The sequence below is a fragment of the Xenopus laevis genome, chromosome 4S (genome assembly GCF_017654675.1).
Source record: "Xenopus laevis strain J_2021 chromosome 4S, Xenopus_laevis_v10.1, whole genome shotgun sequence".
In the NCBI taxonomy this organism is placed as follows: Eukaryota; Metazoa; Chordata; class Amphibia; order Anura; family Pipidae; genus Xenopus; species Xenopus laevis.
This window is the reverse complement of record NC_054378.1, coordinates 42,895,086-42,915,658: the sequence shown is the minus strand read 5'-3', so window position 1 is coordinate 42,915,658 and position 20,573 is coordinate 42,895,086. Positions and strand designations below refer to the sequence as shown.

Here is a 20,573-nt window from a genome sequence, read left to right as displayed (position 1 = left end):
AATTTTTTGGGGCTCCCTTGCTCCCCCTACATTTCCTGACTCATGGCAACTTACCTAGATAGTGGGCACATGTGTAGGGCAAAATAAAATTTTTATTTGCTGATTTGAAGGTTTTCTAGGCATTTGTAGTGCAGATACGTGTTCCTCCATTGAAATTTGAATTTCGCGCCGTATGCAAATTAGCCTTCGCTAGCGTAACTTCGCTTTATATAGCGAATCAACGCTAGTGCAACTTCGCAACCTTATGCTACCCCTGTGCGCAACTTCGGATTTTAGTGAATTTGCGGAGCCCTGGCGAAACTACGCCTGGCGAAGTGCGGCGAAGTTGCGCCTGGCGCAACTTCGCATCTTAGTGAACTTGCTAGTCTGTGTCTTGGAGCAGATTGTGGGCAAGGTTTTTGGTCAGGGAACCATGATGCCTGATCATCTGGATATACATGATACAGGTATGGGATCCGTTGTCCAGAAACCCATTATCCAGAAAGCTCAGAATTACGGAAAGTCAGTCTCCCATAGTTTTATCCAAAATAATCCAAATTAATCCAAATTTTAAAAATGCTTTAATTTTCTCTGTAATTATTAAACAGTACCTGATACTTGTTTTTTTAAAACTTCAGTTTTATTTGCAATATTTGAGAAAGAGAAATAGACATGCAATAACATATATGACAGCAGAGTGTTATGCTTTCTCGCAGGTAGTTACACAGAAATTTGCCAAACACAAAAGGCTAGTGATAACCCCTGCACGTTTAACAGGGTTATCCCCGCTACACTAGCCTGTGTTGCTATTATTGGGAGAGCTGCCGACCCCTCCAGCCAACACTGGGCAATTATCACCAGGAGAGAACCTTAGGGGAAATAGGGATTTTTTTGCTTCTCGCAGGTAGTTGACATCACGATCCGATAAGTATAATTGCATATAAAACCAACATCAAACAAGTAAACACGTCAGCTATTACAGGACAGAAAAAATGGGAAAGAAAAAGCACAATGTGTTATTATACCCTCAAGAGTCTATTAAGGTTGGGTATAAGTATCCATAAAGTGAACCAGTCACCCAGATTTCAAGATGCAAATCCAAAGTGTTATTCTCTCTGCCGCCCCTCTCTCAAGTTACCTCTAAGGTTAATTTGGGCTATGCATTCCAGCAACGTAGGAGTCGTAGCAGTCTTCCAGTATTTGGCTATGAGGGTGGTAGTGGAGTTGAAAACATGAAACATCAATTTCCTAGTGCTCTTGGCTATTCGTATCAGGTAGATTTGTAGCAGGGCCACTTCCGGGACCATAGGAAGATGCTGTTTGAGCAGTTGAGAGAGCAATTGAAAGATGTGTTGCCAAAAGGTCGAGATTATGTGGCAGTTCCACCACATATGCAGTAAGGTGCCCTCTTGTCCGCACCCTCTCCAGCAATTTTTAGGGTAAGTCGATACAATTCTTGCCAGCTTGTCTGGGGTGAGATGCCACCTATAAATCAGCTTGATATGGGCCTCTCTGTGATTGGTGCATTTGGTTGCTCCTTGTGGTGCAGTCAGTACATTCCGCCATTGCTGTATAGTATAAGTTTTGGAGGTCCTGCTCCCATCTGATCATATATGGCAACTTATTATCTAGGTTTTGGGCCAACACTTGCTTATAATATTCTGAAATAAGTCGTTTCCCATGCCACGCTTTGTTGCATAGGTATTCCATATTAGTTTTGAGTCGACTCTTTTTATAGTCCTTATTTTGGGAAAGGAGCCAGTGTGTAATTTGAAGGTAAGTATAGTTATCTCGCGGAGTTAAAGAATATTTGTCAGATAGTCTCTGAAATGATTCTAGGGAATTAGAAAAATACAAGTCTTGGAGTTGTACGATTCCAGCTTCCAGCCAAGATGATATCCGAATCTGTGGAATAAGTTTAGGTAAAGCTGAAAGTGGAAACAACGGAGAGGGGAATGACCCAAAATGAAGTCTGGTAGCCATATGGTGCCATATTTGTAAGGTATACCTGGAGGTGGCCAGGAGTAGGTTGATGGAGGGCCTAGAAGTTTTGTTGAGCCAGAAATATTGTGTAAGCTGGTGGTTGTCCGCATAACCCGATTCCAGATCGACCTATTTTTTGTGTCCTGATGGGGCATGCATTCGGATAGCCGATTTCAGTACCGTAGCAGTGTGATAAGCCTTAATGTTAGTTATACCAAGACCCCCGGAGGTCCTAGGGTACTGGGTGATTTGGAATTTAATCCTGGGATGTTTGTCTTGCCATATGAACCTATTAATCGTTCGTTGCAAGGTTTGGAGGTATGTGGGGGGCAGAGAGATTTGAAGTGTTCTGAATAGGTATAAAATCTGAGGGAGAAGATCCATTTTGGTTGCCACTATGCGGCCAAGCCATGAGATATGTTCAGTGCGCCACTTAGTACAGTCCTGGATTACCTTGTGCAACAGTGGTTGTAGTTCAACTTGTAAATATCATCAGGATTTTTTGGCAGCTTAACCCCTAAATAGGTAACATAAGAATCACGCCATTCAAGTTAATTGATTGTTTGAGAGCATCCAAGGTGGGCTGTGGAATGTTTAAGGGTAGTGCTTGTGTCTTAGAAGTATTTATTTTGTACCAGGAGACCTGTTGGAACATTTGAAGGCAGCGCAGAACATTTGGAATGGTTACTGTTGGGTTGGTTAATGCCAATGAAATATCGTCGGCAAAGAGTCCAATTTTGTGGGCCCCTGCTTGGGTAACTAGGCCATTAATATCTGGGTTTAATCTGATTACATGGGCCAGTGGTTCAACCATAAGAGCAAATATAAGAGGCGAAAGTGGGCACCCCTGGCGAGTGCCGTTGGTGATGTGGAAGGCGTCCGAGAGGGTCCCGAAATATGAACTTTGGCAGATGGTGTAGAATAGAGGGGCTGAATGCAAAATGTTTGAGAGTCTCTCGCATATATAACCAGTGGACCCTGTCGAACGCCTTCTCAGCATCCAAAGAAAGAAGGACTGTGGGTTGTTTGGTCTGTTTGATTATGTGCGATAAAGATTGAAACCTTCTGGTGTTGTCTGATCCCTGTCTCCCCAGAATAAAACCCACCTGGTCATTATCGATTAAGGATGGAAGTACATTAGCAAGTCTGGATGCTAGAATCTTGGCATAAAGTTTCAGGTCAGTATTCAATAGGGCGATAATTTTGGCATAAGTCTGGAGATTTGCCTGGTTTCGGGATCGTCACTATGTGGGCCAAGAGAAACTGAGGTTTAATGTAAGGCGGACATCTTTGACATATTGGCGGATTGTCTCTCGTGTGGGTTGGGATTCTGAGGGGTCGTTTTATAAATTATATAATTTAGAATAATAGGAAGCAAAGTGGTCAGCTATATTCTTAGGGTCCGTTAATTTGGCCTGGGGGGTCGAAATAGAAGCTATCCGTGCCTTAGCCTGTCTATGTTTTAATTGTGAGACTAGGAGTTTTATTAGCCTTATTGCCTGTAGTGTAGTAGTATCGTTTCAATAATTTCAATCTATGTTGTGTTTGGCAAATGAAAGATCATTTAGCTTGGTTCTAGTCTCAGACAGCTGTTGTTGGACTTCGGGGATAGGTTGGAGTCAGAAATTGACGTTGCAAGTCGTGAAGTTGCTGCTCTAGTAGGATTTGTAGATTGTACCCTGGGATCTATATCTTTTGGCTAAGGAGATTATTTCACCCCGAATAAACCGCTTTATGTGCCAACCATAGGTTTTGGGGGTCCATATCAGGCTGTGCATTCTCTTGGAAGTATTGCTTAATTTTTATCTTCTATCGTTTGTTTAAAGTCTGCCTTATTATGTAACGATTCGTTAAGTCTCCAGGAACTAATACCCCGTTTATTGTAGTCTGGCCAAAGCTCCACACACACAGGGCATGATCTGACCAGGTTCTGAGGCCTATCCAGGTTTTGGAAATTTGTGTTGTCGTTTGGGGATCTGCTAGAATAAGATCTATTCTCGTGTGGGTGGCGTGTCTAGGGGAATAATAGGTAAATTCCCGGTCTCCCGGGTGTTTAGCTCTCCAAACATCTATAAGGGCTTGATAGTGCCGGGTTTCTCTAAATTTTTCGCCTGGGTATAGGAAGATGTGGGAGTCGAGAATGTGGCGGTCCTAAGACATCTATGGTGGGGGTCTGGTGTTGCATTAAAATCCCCTGCAACTATACACCTGCCCTTTTGTGCTGCGCTAGTTCGTTAGAGTGGCTGATAGAAAACGGACTTGGTGGTCATTCGGGGCATAAAATGTTAATTATCGTGAAATCAGTGTTACCCAGTCTACATTGTAATAGCAAATATCGGCCCGAGGGGTCGACGACCACCTTAGACACCCGCGATGGCACTTTAGCGCTTATGAGGATGGAAACTCCTTTGGTTTTGTTAGGTGAGTAGGCATGAAAGCTGTGAGGAAATTTCTTATTGAGGAATGATGGTGGTTTAAGTTTGCAAAAATGCGTTTCTTGATAACACAAAACATCAGCTCTCACGCGAAAGGCATCGTGTAATGCCTGGTTACATTTGTGAGGGGAGTTCAATCCGCTGGCATTTAAAGAGTAGAAGCGTACCAGTGTCGAGGTAGCCGCCTATGCCCCTGGGGTAATGTCAAACAGCAAAGAATAAGTACATTTTACAAACACATCGTGAGAAATAGTGAGTGATAGCTGAACAAAACAAAGTAAACTAGACTTAAACTTCAAATAACCATGGCAATGAAAAAATACTTTTGCCTAACTGTTGCTGGTTGTAGGTGGTATCCATAGGAGGGACCACCGAAAGTGACTCCTCGATCCTTGTCGTAGGAGTCTTGGGGGTGGGCTAACGTAGAATGAATAATAGGGTAACATAACCAAGAGATCTATTGAGAACCCATTTCTGGATTGTATTACCAGGTATCATCGTTGAGAAGACAGGACAGTGATCCATACTCGTATTAGCCATTAGGAATAGTGTTCCATATTTTAGAGACTTTGCTGGGTGTGGGGTGAGGTGAGTCTCTCCTGGTGCGGCGTTGTTCCGCAGGCGGGATAGGGATGTTCCATCGAGCAAGCACCTTCTTTGCTTCGTCGTGGACGAAAATGTAGTCGGTGTCCCATTGCGGAGAATTATAAGTTTCACCGGGTACCCCAACGGTAAGGTATACTGTGTTGGCGGAGTAAAACTGTAATCTCCTGGAATGCCTTGCATTTCAAAAGCGTGGCTTTGGAAAGATCTGAGTAGACCTCAATCTGTTGATAAGGTGGCGGCCAGTTCTCCTTTTGTCTGGCAGAGGCCAATAATTTATCCTTGGTTTGGAAAAACAGAAGTCTCACAATAACATCCCTGGGATTCTATGTATGCGGTCTATAGAGAGTACCAATGCATGAGCGTCTGGCATTATTGCCTAGAGTAGGCCTGTAAAGTAAGTCTCTAGGTCAGTAGCCTGAACTGCCTCCGGTACACCGCTCAGTCGCAAGTTATTTCTACGTGATCTGTCTTCGAGGTCATTTACCTTGTCTCAGAGTGCGTCGGCTTCAGTTTGCACTGTTGTACAGGATTCCACGAGATCATTGTGGGCCTCGGCAAACTCTCCCAACTTTTCCTCTATGTGGGCTGTACGCTCGCCAATATCGTGGATTTCTCTTCTGAGATCCGTCGCCAGTTGTTTCAGGTCTCCCTGGAGTGTTGTTCTTAACTCCATCAGCATCTCTTTTATTTCTTGTGGCTGAAGCAGGAGCCGCATCGACCTCCGAGGAGGGCATGGCCATCTGCGTAGGCGAAGGATCTCACGGCCTCTGTTCCAAAATGGCGGGGGTGAGCCCCGTGGAGGAGAATGTGATCGCTGTGCAAAGTAAGCGGTAACCTTTTTGGTTTCCTTTTTTGGGTTCTTTTTCTGTCCCATGAATGAACGCTTCAAGTCCACGGGTTTTGCTCACCCCTGTGCTAATGTGCCTGTCGTAGCTAGCAGGAGATGGTCTCGGTTAGTCGGAGCGCATTTAATCTGCGTCCATCTTGTGAGCTGTCAAGCTCCGCCCCCCCAACAGTACCTGATACTTGATCCAAACTTAGATATAATTAATCCTTATTGGAAGCAAAACCAGCTTATTGGGTGTATTTAATGTTTATATGATTTTCTAGTATACTTGAGTATTGTCCAATATGGAGGACTGTGGGTAAAGAGCCAATTTAAAGAGACAAAAATAATTGGCTGGTGGTGAGGGCCAGTAATGGTGACTGTCAAAGTAAGGGGCTGATTGGAGAAGGACAGAAATGGGGGGGGGTGGTGGTGAGGACCAAAGATAGGGCTGAAAGAAAGGGTCAGATGTAGCTTATCATAAATGGGGGAGCAATGGTGCCTAAGTTAGGGGTTGATGGAGAGGGTCAGAAATAGTTGCTAATGGAAATGGTAGACCTAGGCTATGGCAAAATTTAGGGGCAAGAAAAATGGGGGAGGGGGTTATTGGGGAGGGCTTAATGAAGGGATTCGAGGTGAAGGCCATAGACTGATGAAGAGATCAGCATTTAGAGACCCAGAGTTAGGGGGCCAATGGTGAGGGCCAAGAATAGGAGCAGATGGAGATGGCTAAAAATGAGGGACAAGTGGTGAGGGCAATGAATAAGGGGCCAATGGAGGGGACAGAAATTGGCAATCAGTGGTGAGGGTCAGAGTTCCTCAGAAAATTATAATAGAGCTGAGGGCTAGAAGACCAGGGGTGCTGGTAAGGACCTCACCCTCAAAAGCTATTAACTATATGTGAGAATTTGTCATTTTGTTTATCTGCAGGTTTGACCTTTTTTTATCTTTCAGAACTGGACCTGAAAATGTGAGAATGCAAGAGTTATTGGAGTGGATATATACGCTGGATTGCTTTCTACCATATGTAAGCAGCAATAGTCTAGGAACTATTTACCTTAATAGATAGTACTTATGCAGTGCACTGGTATATCTACTGTATGTATCTACTGTATGTGTGTTTTGTAACAAATAAGCATCCTGAAGTTATCCAGAAAGTAAAATAGTTGAACAAATGTATTTTATTGAAGCCTGTATTAGCCTTCTGAAGAGGGTGCAAAAATTATATCAGTTGTGCAAGTTTCTGCTTGAAGTTGTAGTTGAACTACAAGGAAGCACGCATAATGAAAAGAAAAGTACAGCAGTGCAGCACACACTGGGTGTAATTGTGAAAAATGTAATGTTAACATTGAGTGAGTGTGCACAAACATGAACCAAAATTATCCTGTACCAACCCTGTGAGTAGAAAAAAGAAAAAACATTGTCACTGCCTCTGTTAAGATGAGGTGTCCCTTTTATATTCCCTTGCATAGAGTCCATGCAGCCCAGGTAGCTGTGTTGATCCTGGGTGCCATGTACTGAGGTTATGGTTCTTATTTCCTCCTTCAATTCTATCATTGAAGCAAGCTATACAGATTTCTAGTGTCTGGGGCCCTAGCTTACTATAATGCAAACCTGGCAACCCCTTATTTGCTAGTGCATATGGGGCCAGGTAAGGTTAATACTAAGACTAGTAGTGTAGGGTAGATCTATTCACAGGGCCTGTTTTAGATGTTTAGAATGGTTTAATGCCAGCATATGGCCACTAGATACATTAGTTTTAGTATGAACGGGCATAGATACCATCTCAAAAGAATTCTGAAATTGATCTCTTGTGTTTTGGTTGCTAAATTCATCTTACAGTATGTGTTAATATAAAAGGCTTCTGCCAGGCTGCTTCAGAGAATGATGTCCCTAGCTTTTTTTCCCAGTTCACAGCATAAGTAGGTTTGAGATTAAACCTTAAAGCATTTATAATTGTAGTTTAATTGAAACTATGAGTGTTGGAGGGCTAGAATCTATTACCAGGGTCTCAAATTGTGTCACTGGGTCTTGTGTTACTTTCCCTCTGAGAGTCCTGTGGTACCAGAGAGTTTACATCATTCACATAAGTCCCTGCCCCACAGGGAGAGCTTACAATCTAAGGATCCTATCACATTCATACCTAGAAGGGTCAATTGGTAGCATGTGGGTTGTATAAAGGAGTGATTGGAATCAATGTGGATGATGGAGTGATTGTTATTTATGAACTGCTGAGTTGCGTACTAGGTGAAGATGCACAGAATGCTAAGTTGTTTAACTCATTGCATGTTGGGAGGGACACCCTGATTGATAAAGCCTGGCTTTACCCCTCAATAGAGCAGTGATACCCCTCATCCTTCATGCTCCGAGCAAACAGGCACTACTGTCTGTCTTCCGTAATGAGGTATGCCTTCTTCCCCACATTACAGTCGAGCGAGGCTATCAGACGGGACAGTAGCGAAGAGCTTAGCTTCTGGCTTGTCAGTGGTTTCTAGAGAGTTTACATCATTCACATAAGTCCCTACCCGACGAGGAGAGTTTACAATCTAAGGATCCTATCACATTCATTTTTAAAGGATTTTTTACTTTACAAGGTATGAAATCATTAAAAAAAATCCTATCTTCCATTCTTCAGACGTTCCATCGTGATTATTTTCTCATGTGGTCTGGCTTCCTCTTCTTATTTCTATAGCGCCGTCACATTTTACGCAGTGCATTACACAGATTATACGTCAGTCTCATCTGTCCCTGCCCCACAGGAGTTTACAATCTGAGCTTCCTATCATGTTCATTTACAGTAAGGTCAGTTATATGTTAATCATATGGCTCTCACACACACACACACTACGCATTGGTTTCCAGAGAGTTTGCATCATTCACATCAGTCCCTGCCCCACAGGGAGAGCTTACAATCTAAGGATCCTATCACATTCATACATAGTAGGGTCAGTTGTAGCATGTTGTTTGTATAAAGGAGTGATTGGAATCAATGTGGATTATTGAGTAATTGTTTTTTATGAACTTCTGAGTTGCATACTAGTGAAGGTGCACAGAATGCTAAGTTATTTAACTCATTGCATGTTGGGAGGGACACCCTGATTGATAAAGCCTGGCTTTACCCCTCAATAGAGCAGTGATACCCCTCATCCTTCATACTCCGAGGGAACAGGCACTACTGTCTGTCTTCCGTAATGAGGTATGCCTTCTTCCCCACATTACAGTCGAGCGAGGCTATCAGACGGGACAATAGCGAAGAGCTTAGCTTCTGGCTTGTCAGTGGTTTCCAGAGAGTTTACATCATTCACATAAGTCCCTGCCCCACGAGGAGAGCTTACAATCTAAGGATCCTATCACATTCATTTTTAAAGGATTTTTTACCTTTCAAGGTATGAAATCATTAAAAAAAAATCCTATCTTCCGTTCTTCAGACGTTCCATCGTGATTATTTTCTCATGTGGTCTGGCTTCCTCTTCTTATTTCTATAGCGCCGTCACATTTTACGCAGTGCATTACACAGATTATACGTCATTCACATCAGTCCCTACCCCACAGGCAGATCTTACAATCTAAGATTCCTATCACATTCATACATAGTAGGGTCAGTTGTAGCATGTTGTTTGTATAATGGAGTGATTGGAATCAATGTGGTTGATTGAGTAATTGTTTTTTATGAACTTCTGAAATGCGTACTAGTGAAGGTGCACAGAATGCTCAGCTGTTTAACTCATTGCATGTTGGGAGGGACACCCTGATTGATAAAGCCTGGCTTTACCCCTCAATAGAGCAGTGATACCCCTCATCCTTCATGCTCCGAGCAAACAGGCACTACTGTCTGTCTTCCGTAATGAGGTATGCCTTCTTCCCCACATTACAGTCGAGCGAGGCTATCAGACGGGACAGTAGCGAAGAGCTTAGCTTCTGGCTTGTCAGTGGTTTCAAGAGAGTTTACATCATTCACATTAGTCCCTGCCCCACAGGGAGAGCTTACAATCTAAGGATCCTATCACATTCATACCTAGAAGGGTCAGTTCTAGCATGTGGGTTGTATAAAGGAGTGATTAGAATCAATGTGGATGATGGAGTGATTGTTTTTTATGAACTGCTGAGTTGCGTACTAGGTGAAGATGCACAGAATGCTAAGTTGTTTAACTCATTGCATGTTGGGAGGGACACCCTGATTGATAAAGCCTAGCTTTACCCCTCAATAGAGCAGTGATACCCCTCATCCTTCATACTCCGAGTGAACAGGCACTACAGTCTGTCTTCCGTAATGAGGTATGCCTTCTTCCCCACATTACAGTCGAGCGAGGCTATCAGACGGGACAGTAGCGAAGAGCTTAGCTTCTGGCTTGTCAGTGGTTTCTAGAGAGTTTACATTATTCACATAAGTTCCAACCCAACGAGGAGAGCTTACAATCTAAGGATCCTATCACATTCAGTTTTGCAGGATTTTTTTACTTTACAAGGTATGAAATCATTAAAAAAAAAATCCTACCTTTCGTTCTTCAGACGTTCCATCGTGATTATATACTCATGTGGTCTGGCTTCCTCTTCTTATTTCTATAGCGCCGTCACATTTTACGCAGTGCATTACACAGATTATACATCAGTCTCATCTGTCCCTGCCCCACGGGAGCTTACAATCTGAGATTCCTCTCATGTTCATTCACAGTAAAGTCAGTTATATGTTAATCATATGGCTCTCACACACATACTACGCATTGGTTTCCAGAGAGTTTACATCATTCACATAAGTCCCTGCCCCACGAGGAGAGCTTACAATCTAAGGATCCTATCACATTCATTTTTAAAGGATTTTTTACCTTACAAGGTATGAAATCATTAAAAAAAATCCTATCTTCCATTCTTCAGATGTTCGATCGTGATTATTTTCTCATGTGGTCTGGCTTCCTCTTCTTATTTCTATAGCGCGTCACATTTTACGCAGTGCATTACACAGATAATACATCAGTCTCATCTGTCCCTGCCCCACGGGAGCTTACAATCTGAGCTTCCTATCATGTTCATTCACAGTAAGGTCAGTTATATGTTAATCATATGGCTCTCACACACACACTACGCATTGGTTTCCAGAGTTTACATCATTCACATCAGTCCCTGCCCTACAGGGAGAGCTTACAATCTAAGGATCCTATCACATTCATACATAGTAGGGTCAATTGTAGCATGTTGTTTGTATAATGGAGTGATTGGAATCAATGTGGATGATTGAGTAATTGTTTTTTTAATAACTTCTGAGTTGCGTACTAGTGAAGGTGCACAGAATGCTCAGCTGTTTAACTCATTGCATGTTGGGAGGGACACCCTGATTGATAAAGCCTTGGCTTTACCCCTCAATAGAGCAGTGATACCTCTCATCCTTCATACTCCGAGCAAACAGGCACTACTGTCTGTCTTCCGTAATGAGGTATGCCTTCTTCCCCACATTACAGTCGAGCGAGGCTATCAGACGGGACAGTAGCGAAGAGCTTAGCTTCTGGCTTGTCAGTGGTTTTCAAGAGAGTTTACATCATTCACATTAGTCCCTGCCCCACAGGGAGAGCTTACAATCTAAGGATCCTATCACATTCATACCTAGAAGGGTCAGTTGTAGCATGTGGGTTGTATAAAGGAGTGATAAGAATCAATGTGGATGATGCAGTGATTGTTTTTTATGAACTGCTGAGTTGCGTACTAGGTGAAGATGCACAGAATGCTAAGTTGTTTAACTCATTGCATGTTGGGAGGGACACCCTGATTGATAAAGCCTGGCTTTACCCCTCAATAGAGCAGTGATACCCCTCATCCTTCATACTCCGAGCAAACAGGCACTACTGTCTGTCTTCCGTAATGAGGTATGGCCTTCTTCCCCACATTACAGTCGAGCGAGGCTATCAGACGGGACAGTAGCGAAGAGCTTAGCTTCTGGCTTGTCAGTGGTTTCCAGAGAGTTTACATCATTCACATAAGTCCCTGCCCCACGAGGAGAGCTTACAATCTAGGATCCTATCACATTCTAAGACTAGAAGGGTCATTTGTAGCATGTGGGTTGTATAAAGGAGTGATTAGAATCAATGTGGATGATGGAGTGATTGTTTTTTATGAACTGCTGCGTTGCGTACTAGTTGAAGATGCACAGAATGCTAAGTTGTTTAACTCATTGCATGTTGGGAGGACACCCTGATTGATAAAGCCTGGCTTTACCCCTCAATAGAGCAGTGGATACCCCTCATCCTTTCATACTCCGAAGTGAACAGGCACTACTGTCTGTCTTCCGTAATGAGGTATGCCTTCTTCCCCACATTACAGTCGAGCGAGGCTATCAGACGGGACAGTAGCGAAGAGCTTAGCTTCTGGCTTGTCAGTGGTTTCCAGAGAGTTTACATCATTCACATAAGTCCCTGCCCCACGAGGAGAGCTTACAATCTAAGGATCCTATCCACATTCATTTTTAAAGGATTTTTACCTTACAAAGTATGAAATCATCAAAAAAAAATCCTATCTTCCATTCTTCAGACGTTCCATCGTGATTATTTTCTCATGTGGTCTGGCTTCCTCTTCTTATTTCTATAGCGCCGTCACATTTTACGCAGTGCATTACGCAGATTATACGTCATTCACATCAGTCCCTGCCCCACAGGGAGAGCTTACAATCTAAGGATCCTATCACATTCATACATAGTAGGGTCAATTGTAGCATGTTGTTTGTATAATGGAGTGATTGGAATCAATGTGGATGATTGAGTAATTGTTTTTTTAATAACTTCTGAGTTGCGTACTAGTGAAGGTGCACAGAATGCTCAGCTGTTTAACTCATTGCATGTAGGGAGGGACACCCTGATTGATAAAGCCTGGCTTTACCCCTCAATAGAGGCAGTGATACCCCTCATCCTTCAATACTCCGAGCAAACAGGCACTACAGTCTGTCTTCCGTAATGGAGGTATGCCTTCTTCCCCACATTACAGTCGAGCGAGGCTATCAGACGGGACAGTAGCGAAGAGCTTAGCTTCTGGCTTGTCAGTGGTTTCCAGAGAGTTTACATCATTCACATAAGTCCCTGCCCCACGAGGAGAGCTTACAATCTAAGGATCCTATCACATTCATTTTTAAAGGATTTTTACCTTACAAAGTATGAAATCATCAAAAAAATCCTATCTTCCATTCTTCAGACGTTCCATCGTGATTATTTTCTCATGTGGTCTGGCTTCCTCTTCTTATTTCTATAGCGCCGTCACATTTTACGCAGTGCATTACGCAGATTATACGTCATTCACATCGGTCCCTGCCCCACAGGGAGAGCTTACAATCTAAGGATCCTATCACATTCATACATAGTAGGGTCAATTGTAGCATGTTGTTTGTATAATGGAGTGATTGGAATCAATGTGGATGATTGAGTAATTGTTTTTTTAATAACTTCTGAGTTGCGTACTAGTGAAGGTGCACAGAATGGTCAGCTGTTTAACTCATTGCATGTTGGGAGGGACACCCTGATTGATAAAGCCTGGCTTTACCCCCTCAATAGAGCAGTGATACCCCTCATCCTTCATACTCCGAGCGAACAGGCACTACTGTCTGTCTTCCGTAATGAGGTATGCCTTCTTCCCCACATTACAGTCGAGCTGAGGCTATCAGACGGGACAGTAGCGAAGAGCTTAGCTTCTGGCTTGTCAGTGGTTTCCAGAGAGTTTACATCATTCACATAAGTCCCTGCCCACGAGGAGAGCTTAACAATCTAAGTATCCTATTTCTCATGTGGTATGGCTTCCTCTTCTTATTTCATATAAGCGCCAGTCACATTTTACGGCAGGTGCATTACGCAGATTATAACGTCATTCAGCAATCAGTCCCTGCCCCACCAGGGATGAGCTTACAATCTAAAGGATCCTATCACATTCATACATAAGTAGTGGTCAATTGTAAGCAATGTTGTTTGTATAATGGAGTGATGGAATCAATGTGGATGATTGAGTAATTGTTTTTTTAATAACTTCTGAGTTGCGTACTAGTGAAGGTGCACAGAATGCTCAGCTGTTTAACTCATTGCATGTTGGGAGGGACACCCTGATTGATAAAGCCTGGCTTTACCCCTCAATAGAGCAGTGATACCCCTCATCCTTCATACTCCGAGTGAACAGGCACTACTGTCTGTCTTCCGTAATGAGGTATGCCTTCTTCCCCACATTACAGTCGAGCGAGGCTATCAGACGGGACAGTAGCGAAGAGCTTAGCTTCTGGCTTGTCAGTGGTTTCCAGAAGAGTTTACATCAATTCACATAAGTCCCTGCCCCACGAGGAGAGCTTACAATCTAAGGATACCTATCACATTAAGTTTTTAAAGGATTTTTACCTTACAAAGGTATGAAATCATCAAAAAAAAATCGTATCTTCCATTCTTCAGACGTTCCATCGTGATTATTTTCTCATGTGGTCTGGCTTCCTCTTCTTATTTCTATAGCGCCCGTCACATTTTACGCAGTGCATTACACAGATTATACATCAGTCTCATCTGTCCCTGCCCCACAGGGAGAGGCTTACAATCTAAGATTCCTTCACATTCATACATAGTAGGGTCAGTTGTAGCATGTTGTTGTATAAATGGAGTGATTGGAATCAATGTGGTTTGATTGAGTAATTGTTTTTATGAACTTCTGAGTTGCGTTACTAGTGAAGGGGCACAGAATGCTCAGCTGTTTAACTGCATTGCATGTTGGGAGGACACCCTGATTGATAAAGCCTGGCTTTACCCCTCAATAGAGCAGTGATACCCCTCATCCCTTCATACTCCGAGTGAAACAGGCACTACTGTCTGTCTTCCGTAATGAGGTATGCCTTCTTCCCCACATTACAGTCGAGCGAGGCTATCAGACGGGACAGTAGCGAAGAGCTTAGCTTCTGGCTTGTCAGTGGTTTCCAGAGAGTTTACATCATTCACATAAGTCCCTGCCCCACGAGGAGAGCTTACCAATCTAAGGATCCTATCACATTCATTTTTTAAAGGATTTTTACCCTTACAAAGTATGAAATCATCAAAAAAATCCTATCTTCCATTCTTCAGACGTTCCATCGTGATTATTTTCTCATGTGGTCTGGCTTCCTCTTCTTATTTCTATAGCGCCGTCACATTTTCGCAGTGCATTACGGCAGATTATACGTCATTCACATCAGTCCCTGCCCCACAGGGAGAGCTTACAATCTAAGGATCCCTATCACATTCATACATAGTAGGGGTCAAGTTGTAGCATGTTGTTTTATAAATGGAGTGATTGGAATCAATGGTTTGAATGAGTAATTGGTTTTTTATGAACTTCTGAGTTGCGTAACTAGTGAAGGGGCACAGAATGCTCAGCTGTTTAACTCATTGGCAATGTTGGGAGGGACACCCTGATTGATAAAGCCTGGCTTTACCCCTCAATAGAGCAGTGATACCCCTCATTCCTTCACTACTCCAGAGCGAACAGGCACTACTGTCTGTCTTCCGTAATGAGGTATGCCTTCTTCCCCACATTACAGTCGAGCGAGGCTATCAGACGGGACAGTAGCGAAGAGCTTAGCTCTGGCTTGTCAGTAGTTTCCAGAGAGTTTACATCATTCACATAAGTCCCTGCCCCACGAGGAAGAGCTTACAATCTAAGGATCCTATCACATTCATTTTTAAAGGATTTTTACCTTACAAAGTATGAAATCATCAAAAAAAATCCTATCTTCCATCCTTCAGACGTTCCATCGTGATTATTTCTCATGTGGTCTGGCTTCCTCTTTCTTATTTCTATAGCGCCGTCACATTTTACGCAGTGCATTACGCAGATTATACGTCATTCACATCAGTCCCTGCCCCACAGGGAGGAGCTTACAATCTAAGGATCCTATCACATTCATACATAGTAGGGTCAATTGTAAGCATGTTCTTTGTATAATGGAGTGATTGGAATCAATGTGGATGATTGAGTAATTGTTTTTTTAATAACTTCTGAGTTGCGTACTAGTGAAGGTGCACAGAATGGTCAGCTGTTTAACTCATTGCATGTTGGGAGGGACACCCTGATTGATAAAGCCTGGCTTTACCCCCTCAATAGAGCAGTGATACCCCTCATCCTTCCATACTCCGAGCAAACAGGCACTACTGTCTGTCTTCCGTAATGACGGTATGCCTTCTTCCCCACATTTACAGTCGAGCGAGGCTATCAGACGGGACAGTAGCGAAGAGCTTAGCTTCTGGCTTGTCAGTGGTTTCCAGAGAGTTTACATCATTCACATAAGTCCCTGCCCCACGAGGAGAGCTTACAATCTAAGTATCCTATCACATTCATACCTAGAAGGTCAGTTTGTAGCATGTGGGTTGTATAAAGGAGTGATTAGAATCAATGTGGATGATGGAGTGATTGTTTTTTATGAACTGCCTGAGTTGCGTACTAGGTGAAGATGCACAGAATGCTAAGTTGTTTAACTCATTGCATGTTGGGAGGGACACCCTGATTGATAAGCCTGGCTTTACCCCTCAATAGAGCAGTGATACCCCTCATCCTTCATACTCCGAGTGAACAGGCCACTATCTGTCTGTCTTCCGTAATGAGGTATGCCTTCTTCCCCACCATTACAGTCGAGCGAGGCTATCAGACGGGACAGTAGCGAAGAGCTTAGCTTCTGGCTTGTCAGTGGTTTCTAGGAGAGTTTACATTATTCACATAAGTCCCAACCCAACGAGGAGAGCTTACAATCTAAGGATCCTATCACATTCAGTTTTGCAGGATTTTTTTACTTTACAAGTATGAAATCATTAAAAAAAAAATCCTACCTTCCGTTCTTCAGACGTTCCATCGTGATTATTTTCTCATGTGGTCTGGCTTCCTCTTCTTATTTCTAAAGCGCCGTCACAGGTTTACGCAGTGCATTACACAGATTATACATCAGTCTCATCTGTCCTGCCCCACGGGAGCTTACAATCTGAGCTTCCTCTCATGTTCATTCACAGTAAGGTCAGTTATATGTTAATCATATGGCTCTCACACACATACTACGCATTGGTTTCCAGAGAGTTTAATCATCACATACAGTCCCTGCCCCACGAGGAGAGCTTACAATCTAAGGATCCTATCACATTCATTTTTAAAGGATTTTTTACCTTACAAGGTATGAAATCATTAAAAAAAATCCTATCTTCCATTCTTCAGATGTTCGATCGTGATTATTTTCTCATGTGGTCTGGCTTCCTCTTCTTATTTCTATAGCGCGTCACATTTTACGCAGTGCATTACACAGATTATACATCAGTCTCATCTGTCCCTGCCCCACGGGAGCTTACAATCTGAGCTTCCTATCATGTTCATTCACAGTAAGGTCAGTTATATGTTAATCATATGGCTCTCACACACACACTACGCATTGGTTTCCAGAGTTTACATCATTCACATCAGTCCCTGCCCACAGGGAGAGCTTACAATCTAAGGATCCTATCACATTCATACATAGTAGGGTCAATTGTAGCATGTTGTTTGTATAATGGAGTGATTGGAATCAATGTGGATGATTGAGTAATTGTTTTTTTAATAACTTCTGAGTTGCGTACTAGTGAAGGTGCACAGAATGCTCAGCTGTTTAACTCATTGCATGTTGGGAGGGACACCCTGATTGATAAAGCCTGGCTTTACCCCTCAATAGAGCAGTGATACCCCTCATCCTTCATACTCCGAGCAAACAGGCACTACTGTCTGTCTTCCGTAATGAGGTATGCCTTCTTCCCCACATTACAGTCGAGCGAGGCTATCAGACGGGACAGTAGCGAAGAGCTTAGCTTCTGGCTTGTCAGTGGTTTCCAGAGAGTTTACATCATTCACATAAGTCCCTGCCCCACGAGGAGAGCTTACAATCTAAGGATCCTATCACATTCATTTTTAAAGGATTTTTACCTTACAAAGTATGAAATCATCAAAAAAAATCCTATCTTCCATTCTTCAGACGTTCCATCGTGATTATTTTCTCATGTGGTCTGGCTTCCTCTTCTTATTTCTATAGCGCCGTCACATTTTACGCAGTGCATTACGCAGATTATACGTCATTCACATCAGTCCCTGCCCCAGGGAGAGCTTACAATCTAAGGATCCTATCACATTCATACATAGTAGGGTCAATTGTAGCATGTTGTTTGTATAATGGAGTGATTGGAATCAATGTGGATGATTGAGTAATTGTTTTTTTAATAACTTCTGAGTTGCGTACTAGTGAAGGTGCACAGAATGCTCAGCTGTTTAACTCATTGCATGTTGGGAGGGACACCCTGATTGATAAAGCCTGGCTTTACCCCTCAATAGAGCAGTGATACCCCTCATCCTTCATACTCCGAGCAAACAGGCACTACTGTCTGTCTTCCGTAATGAGGTATGCCTTCTTCCCCACATTACAGTCGAGCGAGGCTATCAGACGGGACAGTAGCGAAGAGCTTAGCTTCTGGCTTGTCAGTGGTTTCTAGAGAGTTTACATTATTCACATAAGTCCCAACCCAACGAGGAGAGCTTACAATCTAAGGATCCTATCACATTCAGTTTTGCAGGATTTTTTACCTTACAAGGTATGAAATCATTAAAAAAAAAAATCCTATCTTCCATTCTTCAGACGTTCCATCGTGATTATTTTCTCATGTGGTCTGGCTTCCTCTTCTTATTTCTATAGCGCCGTCACATTTTACGCAGTGCATTACACAGATTATACATCAGTCTCATCTGTCCCTGCCCCACGGGAGCTTACAATCTGAGATTCCTCTCATGTTCATTCACAGTAAAGTCAGTTATATGTTAATCATATGGCTCTCACACACATACTACGCATTGGTTTCCAGAGAGTTTACATCATTCACATAAGTCCCTGCCCCACGAGGAGAGCTTACAATCTAAGGATCCTATCACATTCATTTTTAAAGGATTTTTTACCTTACAAGGTATGAAATCATTAAAAAAAAATCCTATCTTCCATTCTTCAGATGTTCGATCGTGATTATTTTCTCATGTGGTCTGGCTTCCTCTTCTTATTTCTATAGCGCGTCACATTTTACGCAGTGCATTACACAGATTATACATCAGTCTCATCTGTCCCTGCCCCACGGGAGCTTACAATCTGAGCTTCCTATCACATTCATACATAGTAGGGTCAATTGTAGCATGTTGTTTGTATAATGGAGTGATTGGAATCAATGTGGATGATTGAGTAATTGTTTTTTTAATAACTTCTGAGTTGCGTACTAGTGAAGGTGCACAGAATGCTCAGCTGTTTAACTCATTGCATGTTGGGAGGGACACCCTGATTGATAAAGCCTGGCTTTACCCCTCAATAGAGCAGTGATACCCCTCATCCTTCATACTCCGAGCAAACAGGCACTACTGTCTGTCTTCCGTAATGAGGTATGCCTTCTTCCCCACATTACAGTCGAGCGAGGCTATCAGACGGGACAGTAGCGAAGAGCTTAGCTTCTGGCTTGTCAGTGGTTTCCAGAGAGTTTACATCATTCACATAAGTCCCTGCCCCACGAGGAGAGCTTACAATCTAAGGATCCTATCACATTCATTTTTAAAGGATTTTTACCTTACAAAGTATGAAATCATCAAAAAAAATCCTATCTTCCATTCTTCAGACGTTCCATCGTGATTATTTTCTCATGTGGTCTGGCTTCCTCTTCTTATTTCTATAGCGCCGTCACATTTTACGCAGTGCATTACGCAGATTATACGTCATTCACATCAGTCCCTGCCCCACAGGGAGAGCTTACAATCTAAGGATCCTATCACATTCATACATAGTAGGGTCAATTGTAGCATGTTGTTTGTATAATGGAGTGATTGGAATCAATGTGGATGATTGAGTAATTGTTTTTTTAATAACTTCTGAGTTGCGTACTAGTGAAGGTGCACAGAATGCTCAGCTGTTTAACTCATTGCATGTTGGGAGGGACACCCTGATTGATAAAGCCTGGCTTTACCCCTCAATAGAGCAGTGATACCCCTCATCCTTCATACTCCGAGCAAACAGGCACTACTGTCTGTCTTCCGTAATGAGGTATGCCTTCTTCCCCACATTACAGTCGAGCGAGGCTATCAGACGGGACAGTAGCGAAGAGCTTAGCTTCTGGCTTGTCAGTGGTTTCCAGAGAGTTTACATCATTCACATAAGTCCCTGCCCCACGAGGAGAGCTTACAATCTAAGGATCCTATCACATTCATTTTTAAAGGATTTTTACCTTACAAAGTATGAAATCATCAAAAAAAATCCTATCTTCCATTCTTCAGACGTTCCATCGTGATTATTTTCTCATGTGGTCTGGCTTCCTCTTCTTATTTCTATAGCGCCGTCACATTTTACGCAGTGCATTACGCAGATTATACGTCATTCACATCAGTCCCTGCCCCACAGGGAGAGCTTACAATCTAAGGATCCTATCACATTCATACATAGTAGGGTCAGTTGTAGCATGTTGTTTGTATAAAGGAGTGATTGGAATCAATGTGTTTGATGAGTAATTGTTTTTTATGAACTTCTGAGTTGCGTACTAGTGAAGGGGCACAGAATGCTCAGCTGTTTAACTCATTGCATGTTGGGAGGGACACCCTGATTGATAAAGCCTGGCTTTACCCCTCAATAGAGCAGTGATACCCCTCATCCTTCATACTCCGAGCAACAGGCACTACTGTCTGTCTTCCGTAATGAGGTATGCCTTCTTCCCCACATTACAGTCGAGCGAGGCTATCAGACGGGACAG

At 42.9% G+C, this 20,573-nt stretch overlaps 1 protein-coding gene across 1 annotated transcript in view; it reads left to right on the top strand.

Moving 5' to 3' along the window:
- terf2.S (telomeric repeat binding factor 2 S homeolog) overlaps positions 1-20,573 on the top strand; it is a 125,802-nt gene that overhangs the window by 25,048 nt on the left and 80,181 nt on the right. The window contains exon 2 of the mRNA XM_041561176.1: positions 6,784-6,856. The gene's annotated coding sequence lies outside the window, so the exon portion shown is untranslated. The remainder of the gene's footprint in view (positions 1-6,783; positions 6,857-20,573) is intronic.